The 25,409-nt window shown below is 38.0% G+C and overlaps 1 protein-coding gene across 1 annotated transcript in view; it reads left to right on the top strand.

The window, feature by feature from the left end:
- The first annotated feature begins 1,730 nt into the window (after window positions 1-1,730).
- Window positions 1,731-25,409, top strand: part of LOC124160597 (acid sphingomyelinase-like phosphodiesterase 3b) — a 1,228,662-nt gene continuing 1,204,983 nt past the window's right edge. Inside the window, exon 1 of the mRNA XM_046536481.1 lies at window positions 1,731-3,868. The gene's annotated coding sequence lies outside the window, so the exon portion shown is untranslated. The remainder of the gene's footprint in view (window positions 3,869-25,409) is intronic.

The following is a 25,409-nucleotide window of genomic DNA, read 5'->3' on the forward strand; positions in this document are numbered from 1 at the left end:
AAATGTCAAAATTTATATCATTGATACACGTTTTGCCTCTATCACGGCACTTAACGAAATGAGACAACAAGCAGTTTCTGGCCAAAACGGCATTTATGGACTTGGTGTAATCTACAGCAAGTCCATAAATTTTACAGAGTCCACAAGTAAGTCCACTTTACAAGTCCAAGACTTTTTACACGCAGAAGAACTGTAAGAGCCTAACTAGTATACGTGCCTGTTTAAATAAGCATAGCATTAATGAGAGCCCTTTTTTCGTTCGTAGAATAAATTAATTCGGATAACTATCCGTTAGGAAGAATATCTCTTGTCATTTTCAATTCTGTCGGAACTGGAGGCATAATGGGGCTCTAATCTGATGTTATCCGGCTCGCTCCAAGAGACATCTATTAGCTATGCAATCTATTGTTGGAGCTTCATCTAATTGCTCCAGCATTCCTTAACTCTTTGAATTTTCTTTCCGTTCGACTGATGCATACTGCAGTTATAGCCACGAACATTACAAAAGAGGAGTCGGAGGAGGAGGAGTCCTCAAGTCGGCATCTAAACGTGTTGTCAACAAACGCGCATTTAAATGAGTTTACTAAAGTCACCACTCGCGTCACTGGCAAACAAAGTGATCCGAGTTTCATGGGGAAACAGTGGCGTAACTATAGAGGGGAATGACGGGATACATTCACCCCCCCCCCCCCAAAGCCTCTGAGAAATAAAAAAGTCATTTAAAACTATTGTCTAGTTTGAACTTTAATAACTGCATGTGCATAATTTTAAATTTTAGTGCCAAAATAATGTAAAATGCATTTCTAGGCATGTCATTTTTCAAACATTTTCCCGAAATGGTCACCTCAGGGGGAGGGTCTCCACCCCAGGCCATTCCATCCCTCAAAACATATTCCAAGTTACGTTACTGTGAGTAAATATAGTATAATTACATGTTTAAAACAGAAATTTATATGCATGATGATGTGATCTATCTAATTCATAATTTATTCAGTTCCATTCCTCGCAAAAACATACATTATACTGCAAAATATTGGAAAAAAGTGAATCACATTGCACTCATCTCAGCGCCGCGGAGATTTTTCAACTACGGTTAAAATGCGACCGCAAAAGCAAAAGATATTAATCTTCTATTGGATGAAATTGTGCCTCCTTCATGCAGTCGCTTTGGTTATAGCACACAAGTGTGTACGCGCCACTTTTTCTCTTCAAAAACCCAATAATTTTGCACGCTACGCAGTGGGATTGGGCCACCACAGTGCTGTGTGACCCTGAATGCTTAGGGGAACACACATCTAGAAATGGCCAAGATCGCCTCGGCGGCGGCGAGAGAAAGACGATCATGATGTGGAGGGAGGGAGTAGGAGGAGAGGAATGTTGGAGGAGGAGGCGAAGCGGACTGAGGGGTAGAAATGTGCGGAAAGCTACGGAAGATAAAGAGAGGGGAAGGGGGGATGGACACGGTCGCATTGCGCGCGCGCTGGAAGGGTATAGGAGGAGGGCGCGGAGGGCGAACTCACAAAACGACTGGAGGAGGTAGGGGAAGAGTCGTAGGGATATGTGAAGCGAGGTGTGGAGGGAGGAAACAGGGGTTTTTGGGGGGATGAGGGGGTTTTGGCTACGTATTGGGGGGGGGGGGTTTGAGGGGGTATGATCGGGTGGGGAGCCACAGGCAGGGGGGTGAGATGTAGGGGGGTTTTCCTTAGTGGCGCCGTTGGCAAGCGCCGGCTTCGCTAGTAGCGGTCTTAACTTCGTCGGCGCCGGGCGATTTCATCGGGACAGTGCGACCGGTTCCACAGTCCTGACGCGCTCCGCGCGATTAGCTTTGTGTCCTCGACAGTGCGAGTTCGACAACTCTACCACTCAGTACTACTGTCCGCGCTCGCGTTTCGCGAAGATTAACCGGCCAGTAACCGCCAGTGGTCCGTGCTTCTAAAAAAATCCTCCGTTCTTCGCACATTAAGTCGGACCACTCTCTCTTCCGAGAGTCCGTCGTCGAGGAGTTCGGCGGGAGGATCCGGGTCCATAGCCGGGGGCTAACCCCCGCAGACGGCGGCCCGGGAGATACGTGTGTAAGAATCTACACTAAAACATAGTATAGCAATTCAAAATTTCGACCACCTCATGCATCCAGACTAACAACATTAACGGATAGGAGACGAACATTGGTAAATTCGTGGGCTGCTACAGCAAATTCATCAGCCCTGAGGTTTTTCACACTTCAAACCAGCAGGCTGTCCCATTTTTCTTTGGCCTTCAAACTACCTGAGGTAACGATATACATTTTTGTTGTTTGAAAACGAAATAGGACAACAGCTCACAGAACTGTACCTCCACATCTAAGGAATTGGTGAATCCAAATGTATTAAGTGGACTGAAGACCTTGAACATATTATGTAAACATACTTTTGACAACTACGCAGAAACATTTTGCTCATGGAGTTTCAACATAAAGAGATCAGTGAAATTAAATTTCGCCGGTGCGACTTCTATCCTGCGGATCTTGAAATCTCTAAAACATTATTTCGAAATCTTAATAGGAAGTGAAGATAAAAGTTCCCCGAGCAGCAACATGCATGTATTACCATCTTTATTAAGGTAATTATCCTCAAAAGTGCGACCGAAATCATTGTGTACCCTAACTGTATTTATTCAAGCTGGAAAACATCCTTCGTCACATACCTGGAGACAAGGAAGGATCTCTCTACATCAGAACATTCTCTACATCATCTAGCCCTCTACGAGGTTATCTCGCCGTGTCGTCATTTTCTGAGCCCGAATTGTCCTCACTCATCATTCCTACTCCGCTGGACCCCTGGAGTTGAGGGATTGTATGATAGCCCACTGGCTTCCACGTCAAAATGGCTTAGTTTTTCCCCTAGGTACTTCCTGCGTCCACTTCGTGCCTGAGGGATAATCATCCTGCTGGAAAAGGTCCCAAGGGATATCGTCACCCAAACAGAAAGACAACCCTTCCCCAAATACTATTCGAAGACGCAAAAGGAGTGATTGAGTGAAGTGATATAATTTGCTATCACAAGCAACTCTCCAAGCAATGATAACGCACTAGGTGCCAGCAGCTCCGAAAATATTATCTCGGTGTCAATAGCTTTTTTGTGTGTGCTTACTACGTGAGCTTGCATTGCATTATCATTACCATAAAGCTTAACTTACAGGATAAAAAGAAAACAGTTTTCAAATTTTGCCGTGTATAAATAGTAATCTCAATTGAATGTGTAGATAATTAATACAATCACACGTTAGAATCAATCATCTGATAAGTAGAAATAATACACTTATTTTAAAAGTTTTTCCATTGTATTATAGAAGAATTTCTTGAAATTATTTAAAAAGATAATAACTAGTATTTTCAAGGCATAACTGATTGTATAAATTACTCAGTGCGGTAGAGCAGTGGATTTATGGGAGTGAACTCAAAAAGTAGTTAAAGGTTCAATAAAAAAAGGAATGTAGTGCCAAAACCCACTTCAATAACAGTTACTTCTCAAAAGTGTTTTCACGAAAGAGATAATCCATTTGAAAAAATTGCCGTCACGTATAAAAAAACCTCGGTCACAGAAGCATTAAGTGATTTGTGGTGAGACCGTTTTTCTGGAGAGTTCAAAATTTTTTCCTCTTTATTCCATCTGTTCACCGACTTCGGAGCACTCATCGGTCAAGAAATAAATATCCCTGCACTCCATTCCAAAAAAGGCTTGCCCTTGAAGTACTTTTCAACGACCGGCGTGTGAGGGAGTCGGCCGCAAGTTCGACACCACCGCCGGAGGCTAAAGCTGAAAACTGTTGAGCGGCGGGAGTGACCTCAAGGAGTTCGGAAACGACCCAAGTCCGCGGCGCCATTGGAATCGTAAGTACTCCAGATTGGCGTTCGAGAGAGAGAGAGTTGGTTTTAAGTTCCACTCCGTCAAAATGGGAGTTGAGAGGGAGTTAGGCCTCCTCCCATCACTTTATCTTCGGGTTTTGGGGGAAGGAGGAAGAAAACCCTTTACTTCCCATTAGAATAAGACCTCGAGGCTATATGACAAGGATTCCAACCGTGATAACAAGCCCTCTGCGGAAAATTTTCCTATCTACCTCCCTCAACTTGACGTTCTCAAGTGGGGCTCTCTTAGGATTGATGTCGATAGAATTAGTTTGCCAAAAACTTTTAAACGAACCGAATTCGTGATTATTAACTTCCTTTCCCCCTGATTACTCTTAAGTACTTCCTCAGCGCTGAAAAATTTGAAGCGATTATAATGAATTTAAAGTAAATGAGTATACCAAGACGTGTTTCAAAGGCTTCAGCCAATTTTAAATACTCACCAGTTATACAAGATAACTATGAAGGCATTTAAGAACTATATCTCACATAGAGGTTCAAATCTCTCACAGATGGGGCTCTCTTAGGATTGATATCGATAAAATCAGTTTGCCAAAAACTTTTAAACGAACCAAATTCGTGATTATTGACTTCCTTTCCCCCTGATTACTCTTGAGCACTTCCTCAGTGCTGAAATGTTGTAAGCAAATATAATGAATTTAAAGTGAATGTACATATAAAGACGCCTTCCAAAGTCTTTAGCCAATTTTTAACACTAGCCAGTTACAAATAATTATGAAGGCATTTAAGAGCTATATCTCTCATAGGGGTTCAAATCTCTCATAGAAGGGACTCTCTTAGGATTGATGCCGATAAAATTAGTTTGCCAAAAACTTTTTAAACGAACCAAAAACGTGATCACTAATTAACATCCTTTACCCCTGATTACCCATAAGCATTTCCTCTGCGCTGAAACATTTGCAGCAAATGCAATGAATTTAAAGTGAATGGGTATATTAAGACGTGTTTCAGCTTCAGCCGATTTTAACACTCATCAGTTAGGCATAATATGAATGTATTTAGTCATGAAATCTGGCAAATAAGTCACATTTCCTCAACTACAATTATGCGGAGAAACATGATTTGTATCGTCCATAGATCAATTCAAACATGCTAAGAATACGTAGGTACTGACTCGTAAGCAGTATTAAACGGAGGAAGTAAGACTGGTATTGATCTGGGATGAAGACGGTTTTGAAATAAGCAGCAGGACACTGCGCTAAAAGTTAAAGTTATTTTACATTTCATATGGAAAGATGACAAGATACCTGTAGCAACTGGGCAGCCATATCACAACGTTACATTTTGTGCCTCGCCTTTCATACATGAAATAACAAATTAGCAACGTAATTCTAACGTCATTTAGAGATAAAAAGTTGGAGAGATACTCGAATGTTGCATAAAGAGTATCTCTTGCTTGACTTTTTGGCATAATGCAAAAAACACGATTTTAGGCACATCTTATATTTCAGTCCATTGAATGATATTTGATCAATGTCTTTTCACCGACATTATTCGCGGAAAATATATGCGTTAACTCACTTAAATATGAAGCATCAAACTTCCAACCGCGATCAATTTCCAAAAACGATTTAATATCAAACATACTTTTTAGGTAAAGGACCTGTACTAGGAGTATTAACAGTCATAGTACCATGCATTTCGAACTAATTTTAACTTCAAGGGGTTTAAATACGGGATGATAAAACCAAGAAAAAACGAAGTAATTTAGTTATAATATACAATATAATACACAAACGAATACAGTAGCCTCTTGATGCACACAGATGATTATTTTAAAACAATATTTATTTTTTTCATTTTCCAGAGGGATTTGAAACGAAAAGAATTGATAAATGTTTATCTCCACGAGTTTCCAATGCGGAAATAAAGGAGACATTCCCTGTTTTCGACAGAGACGACGAAAGAAGATAGCGATTCCGGCTAGCTGGCGATAAGCCTGCAGTGCAGTGCATGAATTAAGCACTACCTCTCTCAGCGGGGGAGAGGTAGGGGTATTACGTTCTCTAGAGGGTTAGGGCTAGCTTGGCAGCCGCGGGAGACCATGGATTAACCCTGGGTTGGCGATGGGGGTTGATACATCCCTCGGGTGCACCGCACCCTATTCAGGACCCGACCCCAGCGATCGGGAACCCCTCCGCCCGCGTCGCCGCCACTGACCGGAAGATATGAGCCGGAATTTATCGCCACGGCGACGCAACAATGGTTTGATAAAACGTCCGCGGGGTGCAGGAGTCAAAAGACAACGAGGATAACGGCCGATACACGTACTATACCATCAGACATACTCGCCAGTTGAGAGATTAATTGGCCGGGAGAATTTCAACGGTTATTAGTTGTCAGGTATGCAACCATTCCTTTGGGCAGGTACTCCCATGAAGAGATAGGTAGATTCGGTTATTCCGAATTCGTATTTTCAAATTTCAACCATTTTCTAGTGCCGAGGGTAAAGGACTACCACTTATCATCCCCCAAGCCTTTCAGGGAATTATTTCAACTCTTTGTAAAGAAAATTATCTTTCGTGGAGAGGAATTGACGAATAAATTCAAGGAATCGAAAATTTACATTACTTACCCAATACCCAAAAAAATTCAGAGCTACAGCTTTAAATATCGACGCGCGCAAACGACCAGAAGCATTGCCTATTTGAGGTATTAAAATAATTATGTATAAAAATATCCTTTGAGGGCAAACTACATTCTGTTTAGTGGGTTCCGTTGAGCAAGCACGGGTGAGGGCATTCAAACTTGTTGCCTTAAACATTTCGAGAGAGTCATTATCGTTCTATCATAATTAATTAATTTTAAGTTATGCAAAGGTTACAAATTACAAAATTTACAAATAAATCAGGTTTTAAAATAATCCTGCTTGAAAACTCGGTTGGAAACGGGTAGAAATCAACAACACTAATAATTTAACAAATATGTCTTCGCACTATAGTTTTTAAGTTACGATGGTGTTTTTAGTACTTCCATAACTAATTTATATACTTTCAACCTTTAATGGCCAAGGAATGACTTCTGTTAATTAGTAATTGTCACCTTTAGGTCATAGGAAGTGCATTATCGTAATATGATAGCATTCTCAAACATGATGTGACATATGTCGATGTCTCAACATGATGAGGACGACATATTTCCAGTTTATAGAACAAAATATATCTTGGGTAGTGCAAATCCCACGGAATTACATAGGCGTGGAAGGTTCGGGAATAGAGTTTATTGCGGCGTCATAGGGGCGGCGCCACTGACCAATAACAAAATTTCAAGTAACTCAATAGAGAAAGGAAAATTCATATTATGAACAAATTATGGGAGACAGATTTCTCTACAGAATTAACCTAACATAAAATTTGCTCCTTCTTTTTTGATTAGAGGACTATTGAAAAATAACTCATATAATGTATTTTAAGTGAAATTTACATGCACTGCATCCCTGTGCCGTAGACCCTCGCGTTACGATACAAATCTATTCCGTAGAACCGATTGTATAGAAAAATTCCATCATATCTAAACTCGGTATCATTTTTGAATAAGAAATCAATTCGAATCGTAAGTCAATTTTAATCGGTCAAAATTTTGTTTTTTTAAATAAGGCATAGGGTTAAATTGCTGATGATATATTAGATCAATGGGGATAAAATTGGCGATAATTTAATATTTGGGAATCATACACAAAACAGCTAGGATCGTATGCGTAGAGGATCATTATTTAGCCAAATCCATGGCAAAGCAAGGGATTGCTGTATTGAGTACCTAATTAATCAAATGAGGAAAAATAGAAAAAATGTACGGTAATATAAAAAACATTCGAAATAACTTGAAAGTACTGATAAATGTGGGTAAAATAAATTTATGATTCTATATCAAAAGAATCGATAATAAAGATACCATCAAAAGAGGAAGACAAAATAGAAAGATATTCCTTAGAAATGGTAAGCAAACCATTATTTTTGTAGCGCCCCAATAACGTCAATTTATAATTTGAACATGAATTTATTTTTATTATAGCATTCTAAACCTCAAGCAAATATCAGGTCTATTTCATTCATATGCTCTACTCCAACGTTTGAATTCCAGGGAAAAGAAATATGGGCTTCCTCAGTACTTTTGAAAAATCTACAAAGTTGACGCCTCGCCGCAGCGGCGAGAATTTTCATGCCCAGAATAAACCTTTTGTGACGCGCTATTTACGCCTATCCCCATCTCATATCTGTCGTACATTCACCGACGGGCACCTACTTATATTAGCAGCCTTCATTCGTAAATCCACCCACGGAGATGGAAATAGGTAGTAGTCGGAAAGCAATTTCACCGTAATTTTAATTCAAAAGCAGACTTATGTGTGAGTGTGAATAAGTAGGAATTCCGCTCCTCGTAATACTCTCACATCTTGGGAGCTCCAGTGAGTCTAACTGCAAATGGCATTTCGTACATAGGCGGTTGGTGAGATTGACGGAATAACACAAGACATCCGAGGAATTTGGAGGGGCGTGGACCTGGTCTGTAATTAGAACAAACTCGGAAACTTGGTGAAGCCTGCAGTGTCTCCTCATTGATGTCAAGAATGAGAGAACGTTTCACAATTGAAAATATCGCCAAATACTCAGCGTTAAGCCTAAAACCTAGTACTTCCCAGCTGTCTATTTTATTTCTGCCATGATCTACTTCCAAATTTTGAGTGATTTGTACATCATCAAAATAAGCACGATCATACATTTTTATGGTAGGAAAGGCATGCTGTACATAGGTAACAATCGTATGGGACAAAAATATGGAAATTTGGTCAAATTTTCCGAGCTATCTTTCACGCAGTTGTGTTTTTTCGGTATACATTAAATAAATTGTAATCCCAGACTTGGAATTTCTCTCGATTTACGCCTACGTCAGAGGGTTAGTTCCATTTACGCTCCAAAAGGTTTCAGGCTTTGAGATTTCCCTAAAATGTCCTCTCTCTCAGCAATTATAACGTAAAACAACTGGGCAATGATAAACGCATTGTACACACATAGCTTTTCAATAAAACATTCCCATAAAATAATACAATCGTTAAACTAATGGCGACCATGAATTATTACATGAAAATTTAGTTTTAGTCTGTTCGAGGTTTGAAAGCCTGCCTTTTATGTTATCTATCATCTTAATTGATCGAGGAGTAGCTGTCAATGAATTGATAAAGGAAGTAATTTTCACTGGACGAGAGTTAGACGTCTCCATGAAAAAAAACAGTTCAAACTTTCACGTGCAACTGACCAAGTATTGCATCAGCAATTCCTCAAAAAAAGCCTGCATAGTATTACTAAAAAAGTCATGGATCTATCTTTCGTGAAGAATTATGTTTCAGCAAATAATTTACGACTAAAAGAATTGCATGCCCATCTTGCCCGCTCAAATCCATGGCAACGCACTATCCCAGGAATACAAGCATGTCCTAAGATTGAAGGCTCAACATTCAAGCTTCACTCGACGGAAATTAGCCAGTATAACTAGCAAAAATTAAAAATTGAAAAAAGGAAAGTATCACGCATGAGCTATGACTGGATTACGGGCGGAATATTAAACAAGTATGTTGGGAGTGAAGCCAAACGCTTGCCTCGTGAAGTATTCGTTTGGTAGTCAAGGAGTTGTAGCTCAAAGAACCATTCTTTAAGGAAAATTGGCATTTTTAAATTGCTTGAAGGACGTCTCCTAAACTTTCTTAACTAACTAGTTAGTTCCATCCTGAAGTTTTGCGACAGCTTAGATTCAGATAGTGGTGGGCTAGCGTCAGAACAGTAGGTGGTTGCGTCACCAGAAGATAAACCAGGTTGAAATAGTTGGGTTCACCACGGAAAGTTATGCAGCGCCACGCTTACAGAATAGATCACGTTGTTTAATCCCGCCAAACTTTAAAGTAGCCTTTGCGATATAACTTTGTACCTACTGCATAGAACGACGAAATTACATGAATTGACTGAATGAGATTATATGACTTGGTGCGCCTCGTTATAGTTGAAAATAATTTTATCGAAACATAAAATTCCATTTGATTACATTTTACCTAGAAATCTAAGACATAAATCTGCTGAGAATGATTTGAGCAATAAATTACCTATTGTTATCCTTTGTTTTCTCTGAAATGTTAATTATAACATTAATATCCTTTGGGTATCATATGCAAACAAATTTTTCTGGCCATTGGATACTCTTCACATACAATCGGGCATTTTTGCCTTATTATAATGCCTTATCACCCTTTAAAAGCGCCTAAATTTATTTACATTTTGATCCTCATACACCCTCTATGTCTTTATATTTTCAACGCTGGTTAAATTTTTAAATTTATATGTTCTGCGCCAAATGGAAAGGAATCATAAAAGGCTATTTTTGAACAAAGCGTTGCCAGAAATCTCTGAATGGTGTTAATCTGGCCAAATTTTGCGTAGAAGCAATGAAGCGTGGGCAGGCACATTGTCTTGGAGCGAATCCCACGAGATGTTTTGCCAAAATTGTTTTCGTGTGGTTGCTCCAAGCAGATGAAGCATGACTGACACTGGCATTCGTGGGGTAAGGTCATTGGAGTCATCAGGGTAGGTTGAATGGGGAGCATTTGAGAGAAAATTGGGCTTCAACGTAGTCTTATATGAAGTTATCGCCAGGGGAATTACAGCTTCACGTTCAATCGGACGGACAGCGGACTGAAGTAACCTTCACTTTTACCCTTTTTGAAAAGCGAAAGTACCCTAGGATGAAACTAGCCATGAAAAGATTATTTCGCTAAGCCTGGATTCAATCCCGGTACTCCCAACAGCCGATAACGTGCCGTACCATTTACACCACCAAGGTAAATCTCATAATCAGACTGGGTAAACCGAAGAAGGTGATGACGTTTAAGGTCCTTACTGTGACTTGACGCGACGATTTACAATCTGGATGTACAAAGCGTTGGATCTGTGCGCATGATTGCATACGAAGTCACTTGTTCTATGCAGTGTTTTAGAAAGTACCCGAGTTTGAAGTGTTATATCTCGATAACAACTTGATAATATATGATAAAATAAGCTCCATATCATGAGAAACTCACCCTTAGGTTACCAATTTTTTATCCTGCTTTGTTTAAAAAAAACGCACGGTCTTCCACGCTAGGAATACATTAGCTCTATTTTGAACGATATTTTACCCAGATTATAAGACACGAAGGAGTCAGTAGAAAAAAAGATTCCTTTCTCATCAGTTTGGTGTATACATTTAAGAGAAGGCGATATTAAAAAGTTTCGTAAGCTAGAAAGTAAAACTTGTATGTAATGCTCACAAAGCAGTTATAAGTACACACTGCAAATAATAGATCGTAAATTTTCTCAATCTTAAATAAACAAAAGAAATATTATCCCTCGATATTTACAAATTCCTGTCTTTAACTGATCCTTAATTTTTTATGCACAGAAATCGATTAATGCTCTTACACAACCCATAGATTGCATTAAAATCTGGCTTGCGAGAAATGTATGAACTAGCATGATGCCTTCTCGGGATTTCCTCTAGATTCAATCGTCATTTACCATCGACGCGTCAGCAGACGACTCGTTTCAGCGACAGGAAAGAATCACACCGTATTTTCAGTACGTACTAGTTTTATTTGTATAATTCCAACTATTGGTATTCCACAGATTGATATATCCACAGGAATGAATTTTAAATTTGTGAGCAATTCTTGTAATTTTTCGGTAAAATTTCTAAACAGTCTACAATACGAACAAATAGGTGGTCTATAGACGGCTTTCTGGAAACAGTTCAAGTAAACATTATAATATACTTAGTCTGAGACTAAGTGCATAGTGGCTAAGTTATCTAAAAGCCATCCTATTAAATTCTATCCTAAAAAATCCTATTAAAAGCGTGCCTATTAAATTCGAAAATTATAGCATTTCTTTGGAAGTAACATTTTCACATTTGAGACATTGGAAAACGTACACAAGAGTATTCTACATATGACCTGGAAACTTAAAATATATATCGTAAATATCAAGTGAGAAATACTTCACTTTAAATGATGCTAAATCAAAGTAAGAAAGAAGAAGTGGAACGTCCACTGAATACAGCGACAGGTGAAAAAAAACGAATCAAAATAAAAAACGAGCAATTTACGCAGTATTTCTTTAAATTTGATTAGAGCGGTCGAAAAAAAACAAAAGAAACGAGCGGATGAAATCGGAATAAATCCATTTCCTTTCCCCTTGCCCTCGAACATTCGTTTGCTCCGATGCATAGAACAAAACACAGTCGACGAGCGAATGGAGGAAAGAGAACCGGACGGGCAGCGGTTTGAGAAGGCCAGCGGAAATTACGCTCACGCGAGGGATAAAAACGGACCAGAGTGTGGAGTCATCTCGCACGTCTAATTGCGCAACTCATTGGTTGTGGAGCCTTGGGGAGGGAGTGTTTACGAAACACTCCTCGAGTTCCACACCCATTGCTCCAGAACGCCCTCTCGACATCACCGCCGGCCCACGGAAGAGGCCTTCCAACATCCCCTTTAAAAAATCGGACAGGGGCGGGGGGTGGGGAGATAAGCCAGCAGGAGTTTCCATTCCACGTGTACGCATTTTGATTTTTTTATATTTTTTCTTTTCGAAAATAATGGGTCCGTTCACCAATTTAATTTTGCTGCTGATTTGTGAAAGACTAAAGAACCTTCGTTTTAAGCTTCGAAGCAGACTCGTATGGCACTACGATGGTATTTAGATACCTTAGCCACTATGCAATTAGCCACAGTCAATTGATATTATAATATTTGGCTTAACTGTTTTTAGAATGCCATATAAATACCATCAATTTGCCCATATTGTAGAGCGTGTTTGAGATTTTACAGAAAACTTTCCTCAATTGTCCAAAAATATCTTGTATGCATATTCCTAAACGCCTAGCAATCTGTATAATACTTGGAGTATTATGTGTGCGATTAGTAAATACTTTAAATACGTCGTGACTTTTTCCCAGCTATTTAATTGCGTAAAGTCCCAGTTTCAACCAATTTAATTTGCACTACATTACCTACGTTTCATTGGGACGATTCGCCCGTTGAAGCGTTGACTTTTAAGGATTTAAGTCGTTAGAAATTTCGGTAAAAGGGTACTCTTGAGTGATATCTTGTAACTATTGGTATGTGACCGACCGTTAAGGTCGTATGCAATATGTAATGCGTAATGTAGAGGTTGACGGATGGAGAAAAATCAGGCATTGGATTAAGCCTGCTCTTTACGAAAGAAGCCATCGGGACCACGGATTATGGCATAAATATTGTAGGTATACAGTATTCTTCGCTCCCGCAGTTCCATTGATTCCCGCCGGTCGCAATAAATAGTGGCGCTCCAGTCTCTATTACACATGGCAAAATACGTATTAGCCCATTCTATTAAGCGCAATTAACTTGCATCAAGCTCAATTATGAAACCAATAGTTTAAACAAAACCGCACTTGGAAATTTACAAGTGAAATGTATTCCCTTCCAAACGATATGTGAGTATATATCACCGTGATCCAGTACTTACGGGGCCCTATTACCATGCCAAAGTTCTAAGATCAATTCTCGTCAACTTTGTTTCATCATATCTTTCTACCTTCTCTTTCACAGAAGCCTGCTACTCACAGTCATTTTCGTTATTTTTACCAAATTTTTTCTTGTGTGCATTTATAGCATCTGTTTTTTTCCCATTCTTTTCACACGGAAACTTCATTAAAATTATTTTATTTCCATGTCGCGATATGCCGATCCACGCGCCACAAGTGACACAAGTTAGAGTGCGATTTAATGAGTGAGGGCCGGGTTCACATTAGGACTACTACTGCTGCCTTGTGGTGCCCCTTATAGTAATATAAATTCTACGGTTTAAAGTCCCAGCCGACGGACGGACTATCTTGATATTTTTGCAATCAAACAAGTTCAACAGACACACACAAAATTGGTATTCCGCCTCCAAGGGAGGTCAAGGTCATGTGTCACACACCGCGGGCGGTAGGGAAGTTATAAAGGCGATACGGAGTCGTTTATTTAAGGTGCTTTTGTCGAGGAACTAGCTGAAATTCTGATGGGCAAGTGGTCATTCTGTAAAAGTGAAGAACTGCGAGAAAATGACGTTTGACGGAGTACTAAGCTGTACACAACTTTGTCGTTGAAAAATCATTTCTGAGGTAAAAATTCTTGAAAGAATTTTATTTTGCGTTCCGTCAACTTGATAATCAATTACGTTTTACAAACGATAATAGCGTAAGAAATTTCAGCTTCATCTTTCAGCCTATATGAACTGCTAGGATAGTATTTTACTTCGTTTCATTACAATTGCAGAGCATTATGAAAGAAAAAGCGGTACATGTCGTAATTATTTTTAGCAAGATTTACACTATTAATCTAGTAGTGATATGAAAAGTCTGTTTTTCTTCTCGCCCCAAAGAATTCAGCTCATATTTATGAACAAAACTAAAAGCCCCTGCATACACCATGGGAATCATTGTAGAAAAATATTAACTGGTAATTCAATTATCACTCCTAATATAATGCGACTAGAGAATACACTAAAAATCAGGCATTCGTGCGACTAAATTGGCAAGATAATCCAAAAGATAGTCATATCAATCTCCATAACTTACATTAAATTAAATGAGTCGAACATTTTTGATTTCATCGACACGAATTGAATCGACAAGAGCTATAAAAACCTAAGGTCTAACAATGAATAAGTACGCAAAATGTCAAGACGATGGAGCGTACAGCAAGAAATTGGGATTATTCTGATGAAAAAAAAGACATCAAAGCATAATAAGTTAAGCATAATAATTAATGTCTTGACGAACTGGATGTGAATACATATTACGTACGTTTTGCTTAGAAAACTAACCACGTCTAGGAACCTACCATTTTTTTAGCCATTAGATCCCTAGGCTTCGAATAACCGAGCATGTATACTTAACACAGCGCCAATCATGTCATTAACAAGGCTCCATTTTGACTATAAAAAGCAATATCTATAACAAAATTAGCGATACCCTCATTCTATCTAAGGATCACACTCAAATGTGACTTGATTTAAGCTTTCGGATGACCAAATTAAGTCCCACAATATGTATGGTTCGAGCAATTGCGGTTTAATGGGTACGTATATTTACAAGCTGTATATAGTATTTTTATGAATATCTATGTTAACCGCTTACTTGTAGATTCAAGCCACTAGCATAAACGTGCCAAAATATTTCCACTTGATATTCGTTGGTTCATTGTCCATTTTCTGGTTTGAACCATGGTATCTAAGTTTTCCACGGCAAATCCTGTATAGCGTAAAACCTCTTTTTTCTGCTAAAGCTATCAACCGTTACAAAAATACGAATTCCAGATGAGTTTTTGAACAAAATTGAGGTTCAACGGTAGGTAGTAGTTTATGGCTTTGGAAGTTTGAGACAACTGAAAGGTGCATAGCGGCACTTAATAATATTAGTTTAACACTAGGAATACCGGACTTGACACCCCCCCTAGAACTACCGAATGGAGTCATTTTGACTCCTACCATATAATTGTTTATTTTTGCAGTTTATGTCTGTTTTTATTGATACATTGTATTAGTTAATCATTTTTGTTGATTATTGCGATATTTCAGACGTCGTTTTAACAAAAAAATATAATTTAAAAAAATGCGAAATTCGACAGTGTTGCTTTGAAATTCTTTTTTCTTACATGTTATGTTGTTTTAATAGAATGTTAATAGAGGAATTGGATAAAACAGCAAACGTAGACTTTTCAACACATTTTATGATATTGTTTGAATGATCAAAAATATTACTTAGGCTACATGGAAGTTGGGAAGATAATTAAATAAAGCAAAAAAATTGCTGTTGATACGCCACGCATTTGTCTAAGGTGCTTTAGAGTTCAAGTATTGTCGTTCATTTTCATTGCCCACACAAAGACTTTTGGCAGGTCATACAATTCCCAACTGATCGATTATTTTTGCACTTTGGTTTTGCCTGGATATACTTATTTTGTAGAAACCCGTCAGAAGAATCTGCGGCATTGGAAACGCAACGCTTTTATCCACATCTAACATGAGGAGCCAACTCTGTAATGAGCTTTTTCTAAAACGTATTGGGCGAAATGTTTAGGTAGTTTCATTGCACACTATCCATGAATACCTGCTGAGTCGGGAGTATTTTCCAACGAGTAGATAGGCTATCATTGAGTAGACGTTCTTGTGGTATATTTGTGATTTCATCTCTTTTGGTTCTTCTTTTCTCTTTTATTTACCTTTCCCACAATGCTAGTACCGTGGATTTTTTGCTGTTCAGCGAGTTTGACAGGGGAAAAGTAATTATATACAGTAACATTTCGCCCTTTTTCAGAAAGGGTTGCAATAGCTTCAGTACTGCTAAACGGCAATCTGCGTGAAGTGAATTACCTTTTCCAACATAAGGGAAGGCGTTTGCAAGATATTTGCTATCCTTATCAACAGGTAGCCAATATTCATGGGCGTATTTGTCCGGATTATAAGGATGCACAGAGTAAAATATGCCTAATTATACTGGGAAAAAGTTGTTCATCAACTAATGTACGGACCAGGTTTGTAACAAGCAATGTAATCCTCTATGAAACTATCGTACACTATTGAAAAGAGGGCAAACTTAGCAGTTTTGAACCGATGGAATCGATTAGATTTCTCATCAAATCAAATTGCAAAATGTTAACAAACCTAGTCGTTCGTTGCAGAAAATGGTATTCCCCAGTCCTTTGACCAAATACTCTCAATAGAGTGATAATTTGTACCTGATATTCCACGTGCATAAAATATGGCTATACATGCAACTAGCTCCACATCGGAAAGAGTAAAATCTTCGTAATTTTGCCTGCGTGGTTCCACAATTGTACATCGCTTTATGTGAGTCAGTATAAACGAATCGATAAATAATCGTAGATAATACCTTTTTTATAACTACCTATGAAAGGGGAAGTAAATGTAAATTACTGCTTACATTTTGCACGCGTTTTGTCTGAATCTTCAGACTCGCTAGAAACGTTTTGAGTAATAAAATCCTCGACTTCGTCACAGCCGAAATGATCTTTTGTTTCGCGTTCCGATTCACCTTCCGGTATAGAATGCAACATAGATAGGACTTCTTCACGCCTTCGACTACTTCTTCTAGCCATACTGCCAGTCAGGAAGAATGATCCTTGCTTCATAGGAGTTTTGCAGTCCACTCGAGAGTTCACTGGATTCACTAATGCAAAGGACAGCGCACGGTTTTCCTGTGCGGCACCCGGCAGTCAGCGCTGTCAGAACGTGATAGGACAGTAACTTTATTTCATTCTACTGGTTTATTTTCCTGGTTCATCAGTGTATCAATTTTTCTGGGGAATCAGTATATCAAAGGTACTTTTACATATTTGAAAATCAACTTCCACGCAGTCAAGGCTGAAATAATAGTGCTGCAGCGCAATACGCAGTATTAGCGGGCGGCGGCAAAGATGGGCGGCAAGAAGGAAAGGGTAAGGGAGAAGGGGCACACACGACGGATTCTAAACACATGAATTTGAAAATGCTATGAATTGCATATTCACCACTTTATTGAAAGGTAAAATAATATCAGGACATTCACATAGTTTGCAGATCCAAACACAGACCCGTAAAATAAGAAATGCTTTCAAAGTCTCGCAAATATGGGCCAAAAGGAAAATAATTGTATATTCAAGCCATTGATTGATTTCAATTAATTATTATTAAAATAAGAAGAGATAAATACTTGAATAAATATTACTATATGGTGAAAAGACAAGCAAAATACATTAGGGAGTCAAAATGACTCCCTTTGGTAGTTAAAGGTAAATTTTGAAAAACGTGCACTATTTTATTTTCTAGAATTATTTTAATCGCAACGCCTTATTTTGTGTCAAAAATGAATAAAAGTCACGGAATTTCAGGCCGGAATTCGAAAAATTTTAGACAGGACAGAGAAATAAAAATTGCGAGGAGTCAAAATGACTCCATCGGTAGTTCTAGTGTTAAAAACATTCAGCTGCCAATAAAGTAGAGGAGAGGAATTCCTTTTTCAGGTAAAGTTGCTGGTTGTAGCATAAATACTTAAACAAAAGATTCAACAGATGTACTCTCACTTAAATTACAGCATTAATAAGTATGTGTCTTGGAAACCATTACGGTGACTTACATTAACAACATTTAATTTTGTCAATGACTTTATCGTAATGCCAATATTATGGCAGCGTTATTTAAAAGCGGCAATAATTAGTTTATTAATTAGTACTAATCCAAATTGTATCAAAGTACTGTCGATTTATCGAAGGGAAGCATTGTTCTAGGAGTCTGAACTAAAATACGGATTTTTAAATACGATTTCCGAGGAGCATAGAGCGAAACTCCCAATAATATATTTTTGAATGATTGAAGAAGAATATGAGGTTGATAAAAACATTAGCATTTCCATGAAAATGACTTTTAGTTACCTTCTCAGGGAAGCTCTTCAAAGACCTCATCTTTCCGTAGCTAGTCCATGAAACGAATGAAATACTCTTGGTACCCAATGAACCTCTTCAAGAGCAGTAAGCTGCAAATAATGAGGATGCCCACTGAACCCCGACAGACTAAACAACTTCAAAATTTTTGCGCCTGCGTTAAGTAAGGGCCCAAGAAACGTTATAAAGGGTAGAGTAAGTAAGTAGGAAGGTCAGCATACGAAAGCTAGATGGAAATTGGCCCGAAGAATCTATGTCGAGGTACCAATAAAATAGAAAGAGTTCTTTTAATAACACTCCATAAGACGGATTGAGAATTTAATTTCTCTTGATGCTAAAAGATTCTCAGTAAAACTATTGCTTTTTATGTTTGCTAACGCAGGCCACATTAAACAATGTCTTGTGGTTCACTAAACAAATACCTGATATTTTTGAAGACGATAAATTTGCTGATAAAATATTGATCGCTTACCTTTAAAATATCCTACTATTGTCAAAGGAATTATCTGTGACTACGTACTCTACCATCCTTGCCTGGTTTGACCATCATCGGAATTTGGATGCCACTTAATTTATTTGTTATTAATAGATGATTGATATTTAAATAAAAATCCCTTAATCTAGCAATAGATTCACATGGTCTAGAAACGGAACATCAACATTATGTATGATTGATAAATGAATGCGACGTTCTTACGTGATTATCACCTAATCTTATGGAGATATCAAGGTTTTTTTCCCCTCCGCCAGAAGGGGTAAAAGATTTTTTCAGTTGTCCTGGGAAATTCCACGTTACTACGCATATTAAAACCTCAGCTTGCTAAGCAAATGTAAAACCTATTTATAATCCGTTTCGTGAACCCGAAAAAATTGTATTTAGGTACTTCAAATTCATTTTTATAAGTACGTTTATGATAATATTACGAAGTGACATTTCAAAAAACCGTGAGTACGGAGGGTGTGCCGTTATTTTTGCTGACCTATTGGAAAAAATTATCATATTAAAGGTAGTATATTGCATAGATTGCAACAACTCTGACTTCAATTTGCCACTGATAGAAGACGCCTTTGGAAAATAGGACCAAATTACTATTATTGTCCATTATTTCGTCACACACAACCCGAGTCATTGTGTAAATTCCAAGAGCACAATAAAGGGTAATCGATAAAAAAAACCTATTGAAGCCCTTCAGAGATCTCTATCAAATCGGAAGACAACATCTCTTTGTAGTATATGGATCGCATGAAGGTATTATTTTTTCAATAAACTGAATCGTTGACGCGTGACCCCCCTCAGACAAAGTGAGGGCGTGCCGAAAATCCAACGGCCGATCGATTCCGTACACATTGAGGCGTTTTCCGACGGATTTTACCGTCGTCGGCGACGGATACGGATGACGCAGGATGGGCGTAAGAGGAAAGCTGAGGAGTGAGGTCGAAAATACCTCTCTGGGACCAACCCAAGGTGGTGGGGTCACTGAAAGTGGGTATCAGAGCGCCCCCGAGAAATAGCTGTGGGGCACTTTGTGAGTGGGGGATGAAGCACGGATGAAACAATGGCCAATGATACCTTCTTCCTACCTGCCATCCTAAGAAAGTAGGTTTGCGACAGAGTGATTCAGCACAAATCCCGTTTGCATATGTATTTGAGAGAAGTCAAGAACGGAAGCATGTGGTGTTACCGGAGAGTGAAGAAGATAAATGTATGGAATGAGTAAGCAATGAAAAAGTGCTAAGGAAAAAAGGAGAAAAGAGAGGTTTAAAAGTAATCTAAGAATAATACCAAAAATTTAGTTGGCCACATCAGACATGATGGCCTGATGAAAACAATTCTAGGACAGGTGGAAGGGAAGAAGGTTATGGGATGGCCCCGAATGAGTTACATAAGAATGGTAATTACGGCAGTAATAGAGAATAAATTCGCCACTATGAACAATCCAGCAGATAGGGGAGTAAAATGGAGACCTGCCACAAATTAATCTGACGATAGTGAACTAATGATGATAATATGTCTTTTAAAAATAACTATTCTCCATAATATGCAACATCCCTCCAAGTCATGAAACAAAACGAAGGCACAAAAAGAAAAAGCGTAGCTCAATCCTACTATTTAATTTGATTTTGGTATTCAAGAGAGAACATAGTACGCTAGAGTACCCGGTTTAGTGTAAGCCAAAAAACATAAATAGACCTCAATGCAAAATCCCATCACCACCACGGGCTAACATAAGAAGTATTAAGAACATTAATGGCGGATTGCTTCTATCACTGATGAGGATTGAAGGAAGGAACACGGGAGACCGACAGAAAATCTCAATTAAAATGGATAGGGTGAAAGAAAAATTAAGGAAATACTCGCTCAAACATTGCGATAGCCGCCAACTTTACGAAAAAATAAGAATTTTGAATGATCGGATGAAAGCATAAATGCCTTATATCAAAGGGACTACGGACAAAGTACCAAGCATCGAATCCATTTACTGTTTTCAGGTGTACTTTAATGAAATTACATTCCGACTCTTTCAACCCTTAGCAATTTTTTGTTCTAATCAGTTGTCATCAATGCATTAAATCAAATTCCTTCACATGAAAAGTTGCTGAATAAAAGACTATAAATTATGGTCAAATATAGATAAATCTCCGAAGGTATGAGTTTAAGCTAAAAAGAAGGGATATTCATAAAAATAATTACTGGGATGTAACACAAGTTATAAATAATTAAAGAGAACACTGATTATCTTTCGTTTAATACTCGTACCGGGGAGTATTCCAAAATGAGAAAAAGGTCCCCCCCCCAGCATCTACGTCGTCAGGTTAGTTTGCTTCATCATTATCAAAACGAGAGCTATTACTCAAAGACATGTGACGCAGTGCGTCACTGACGCACATTTGAGGCATTTAAAGTAGCCTGCTACGTTTATCCTCAGGATTTATATTTGCCTCTGCCTTTATTTGAATTCAATATTAGTTTCCGAAAAATGAAAAATTTGAAATTTAGCAGATGGGATCAGAAGAATATATCATGAATATATTTTTTGGTGTGTACCTTAAAGAACCAAAATAGTTGTATATGTATTTAAAGACATAAATTTATCTTGATGTTTCTCAAATTATTACATATTTTGAATAAAACTTCAGAACCTTGATTGAAAAACTTAAACGCTAGTAATATCAGTAAAAAGTTATAAAAATTAAATCAGGAATTCGTTCTGGTGAATGCCTATCCATTGATATATCTAAACTCTAACCATCGCATTAGTAGTGCAAATCATTCATTGATGATGTCTCCATGTTCCTGGGTTTCACCGCGTGGATTTTCTTTGTGACGACAGTTTCGCCGGTATTCCAACCGGCGTCCAACCGACCGACCATGTATAATTATTGAAATTATTGGTTGATTCCAACCGACCTGAAGACGCCGGTTGGAATACCGGCGAAACTGTCGTCACAAAGAAAATCCACGCGGTGAAACCCAGGAACATGGAGACATCATCTAGACAACGCCGCGGAAAACTACGCATCAATCATTCATTGATGAAATTACGACTTCTCTTTTTTATCCACTAAAGTGAAGCGATCATAATATGGGAAATAATAAAATCACGTTCTCAGGCTCAATTACTTAATCGCGGTCCGTTTACCATAGGGATGGAGGGGTGTTACTGCTGAGCAAGTGGCCTAATCACGATGATTCATTCAAACTCGACGCTCAGTTGTAATCATCATAAATCCGAGGGAAAGACTACAAAAGAACGGATTACATCGGGAGTGGAAAACGTAGGCAAGGGTTAATGTTTATAGGAGGGAGCGCCCTTTTTCATTACCCTAAGACCAAACACGGTGTCCTTTAGAGCCCTGCTTCGTTTAATGTGACGAGCTAGAATAATGGCAAAAAAGGCTCTTTATTCAACTTCGGTTCACATAAATTCCAAGTCGGTTGGTATCAACGGATTAGAAACGGGCCCGCGGCAAAAACGGATGCCTAGATAATTTTACAAACAAATGAACTCCAATTTTAAGCTGGTAGCTGTGAAATGTGCCTTACTTGGGGGTCTTCAGCTGAAAATCTTTTAGGAGGAGCAGAAGAAATGAACGTTAACATACTATTTTGAGTTTAAATCAAGTAAAAATAACTCTGAAAACGTGTTGTAATATTTATGAAAAAATGACAGACATAATAACATAGTCCTAAAATAACTGTGATACATCGTGAAAATAAAAAATTTGATTACTGATTTAGGATTTTCATGGGGAATATGTTTGAGATGATTTTTGCGGAAACCATAGAGGAGCCAAAAGGTTTGAGAGTCAAAGGGGGTGCGGTTGGACGGGATGACTGACGTGTGATGATGAGGGCAATGGGGCGAGATATTGGAGAAGTGGGGGAAGGCATTCTATTTGACTGCGGGGATTAGCGAGGGGTTTTATGCTGTGTCACGCACTAAATAGCGGGATGAGACGGCTTCGGATCCCATCCAGGACCGGGAGAAATTCGGCAGTTGAATATTGAACGTTTGGTATGATATACACCATATTCACACACGCCTGTGCCAACTTGAAGCGTGGGGACCGAAAAAGTGTGGCCCCAAATATGTCCATGCCAAATATATCACAATGGAGGATTCTAAAGCCAGGCTCTGAGTGCTGCCAGCCACCTTGCATTTAAATGGGTTTACGAAGGTCGACACTTGCGTCTCCGACTGTTAAAGCGATCCATTTTTCTCGGAAAAATAAGCTTTGATATTGATAGCAATAAAAGTATTACTAATAATGATGACAATAATAAAGAACTCATAGTCCTAGCATAATATTATTTGGAACACATGTAATATATATTTATATGTTAGGGTAAGTCAATTATTATCCGCAATTCAGTTATTTCTTCGTTTATTTTGATAGTGCTGTCGTTTTACGTTGGTGACGTATGCTTTGTTTATTTGTTGCTATGACTTTACAAGTTTCAAGCTTAATAGTTTCGTTATTGCTGTCGTGCTGTTAAACGAGACTGTTCCTCTTCGTATTTTCTCCGAAGTTCAGTGATCGATTTTTTGTGGTCGGAAGGCATGCCAGGAATCAAAGTTCATCATTCATGTAATATTTTGCAATTACATTGTGAATAATAAATGAATTGTCGTAATTTGAGTCCTTAATGTTAAAATATTGGGGAATGTAAAAAAATGCCTTCTTTTTAATAATTATAGCAACAAAAGAGCAGGTAAAATGTAAAAATAGTCATCAAAATGAAACAAGACTAAAACTCAAGAGTGGGTATTACTTAACAAAACTTGTCATTCAGAATTATCTCATGGGTATATAAAGCAGATTTTCAGTCTTGCAGATACAACAGCAATGCCACTCAATTGAATAATGTATATTACATAAATATCATCAAGTGATATTTTCAGATACATTAAAAAAGATAATGCAGGTCATATACTGAATAAAAATAAACTCGTAATTATATAAGAGAATGCCAGCGAAAAGAGAATAAGGAAAGAATTTACAAACTCAATGAGCAGGTAATATAACTGAACATTTCTCTATAACTGGGGATGTCAACCAAAATCATTTATTCGTGATGATTCAATGTATCGAGAAATTGACTGTTCAATTATCAAGTTTACAAATAATCAACTTTAATCTAACATAGCCACAGTACATGGCAGAGATGGCTCGGAGCTTAATCAAGATTATTGAGAGGAAGGGGTTCATTTCAATTAAAATTACATACATGAATGAATTTGATTATTGCAAAATTATTAGTTGGAACATAAATGCACGAATATCCAAATATGGTTCCACTTTCAGAAAGTTATAATTAATTACATAATTTTATGTGCAAAAGCAAATAGAATTGTAGATACAACAGCCACGTTACACATGCAGCAAAAGTTATGATACACTGGAAGAATTAAAAATTAATCAAGGGGTTCCACGAAAAGGGCCAAGTTTGAGTCTAAAAATTATGCAGAGTAAACTTCCTATCTTCAGTGAGATATTTTAATTAAAATCCATGCATCAAAGGCACCATTTAATTAAAACTGCGTGCTCCTGCAGTCAGAATTATTATCAACATTTTTTGACGCCAAGGTCTAAACGCAATTTGAAACCAAACCTGATGTAAAATTGACACTGGTAAAAACTTGCGACTAAAATAACAGCTTATGCATGAATAATCAATTTTTTGAGAGAAATATCCTGAAATCACCAATTTCAAACAAAATCATATCAGACGAAGTTCACATAGTGATGAAAATAAATGCACACGAATACAAGGATCAGTTATAAAATGTCCCTTATTTTAACAATGCATTTAGAGAATTGATGTCAACAATGCAATGAAGTTTCAAGACCACTACTCACCTTCCAAATACACTTCTAGTGAAAAATATGTTGGTTTGGCTATATCCGAATATCTATCATGCAGTCTTTCTCGGCCGTGCTCTCACCTTCCTCTTCCTGAATTTTCTTCTCAAACCTCGGTCACACCAAGCCAAAGTCACACATAGGCCATTTAAGCCGAGCACATAACTAAAAACTCTCCCTATTATTCAGAACCTCTGCCCCTGTCATTGTTATCGTCAAAACATGCTAAAGCTGCACCTTGATAAAGTAGCCTATGTTGGTGTGAATTCCGTTAAAAGTAATTCAAGTCTTTTGCCTATAACTAAGTTACATTCATTTGTATTTCAAGTTGACATTAAATGATAACATATTTATAAACTTCTCAAAAACATTGCACTCATTCATTACACCCTGAAGACAATGGCAGAGAAGGCCATTGACGTTGGCAGCAATGTCTATCCTCACCCGGCTGATTTCCCGAGAAGACTTCATCAATAAGATTCGCCAAAGCAACAAATACTTCATCAATTTTTGGATATTTACCGTACAACTCCAAAATGTTTACTATAGCATATTGGATCATCACAATACACTGCGCACGCGCAGAAACTTGACTAAATAAGTGCATATTCTCCGAAGCTCTGAAATTCAGCTTTAAGCAATACCATATTTTCA

Source organism: Ischnura elegans, chromosome 6, assembly GCF_921293095.1.
Source record: "Ischnura elegans chromosome 6, ioIscEleg1.1, whole genome shotgun sequence".
NCBI lineage: Eukaryota > Metazoa > Arthropoda > Insecta > Odonata > Coenagrionidae > Ischnura > Ischnura elegans.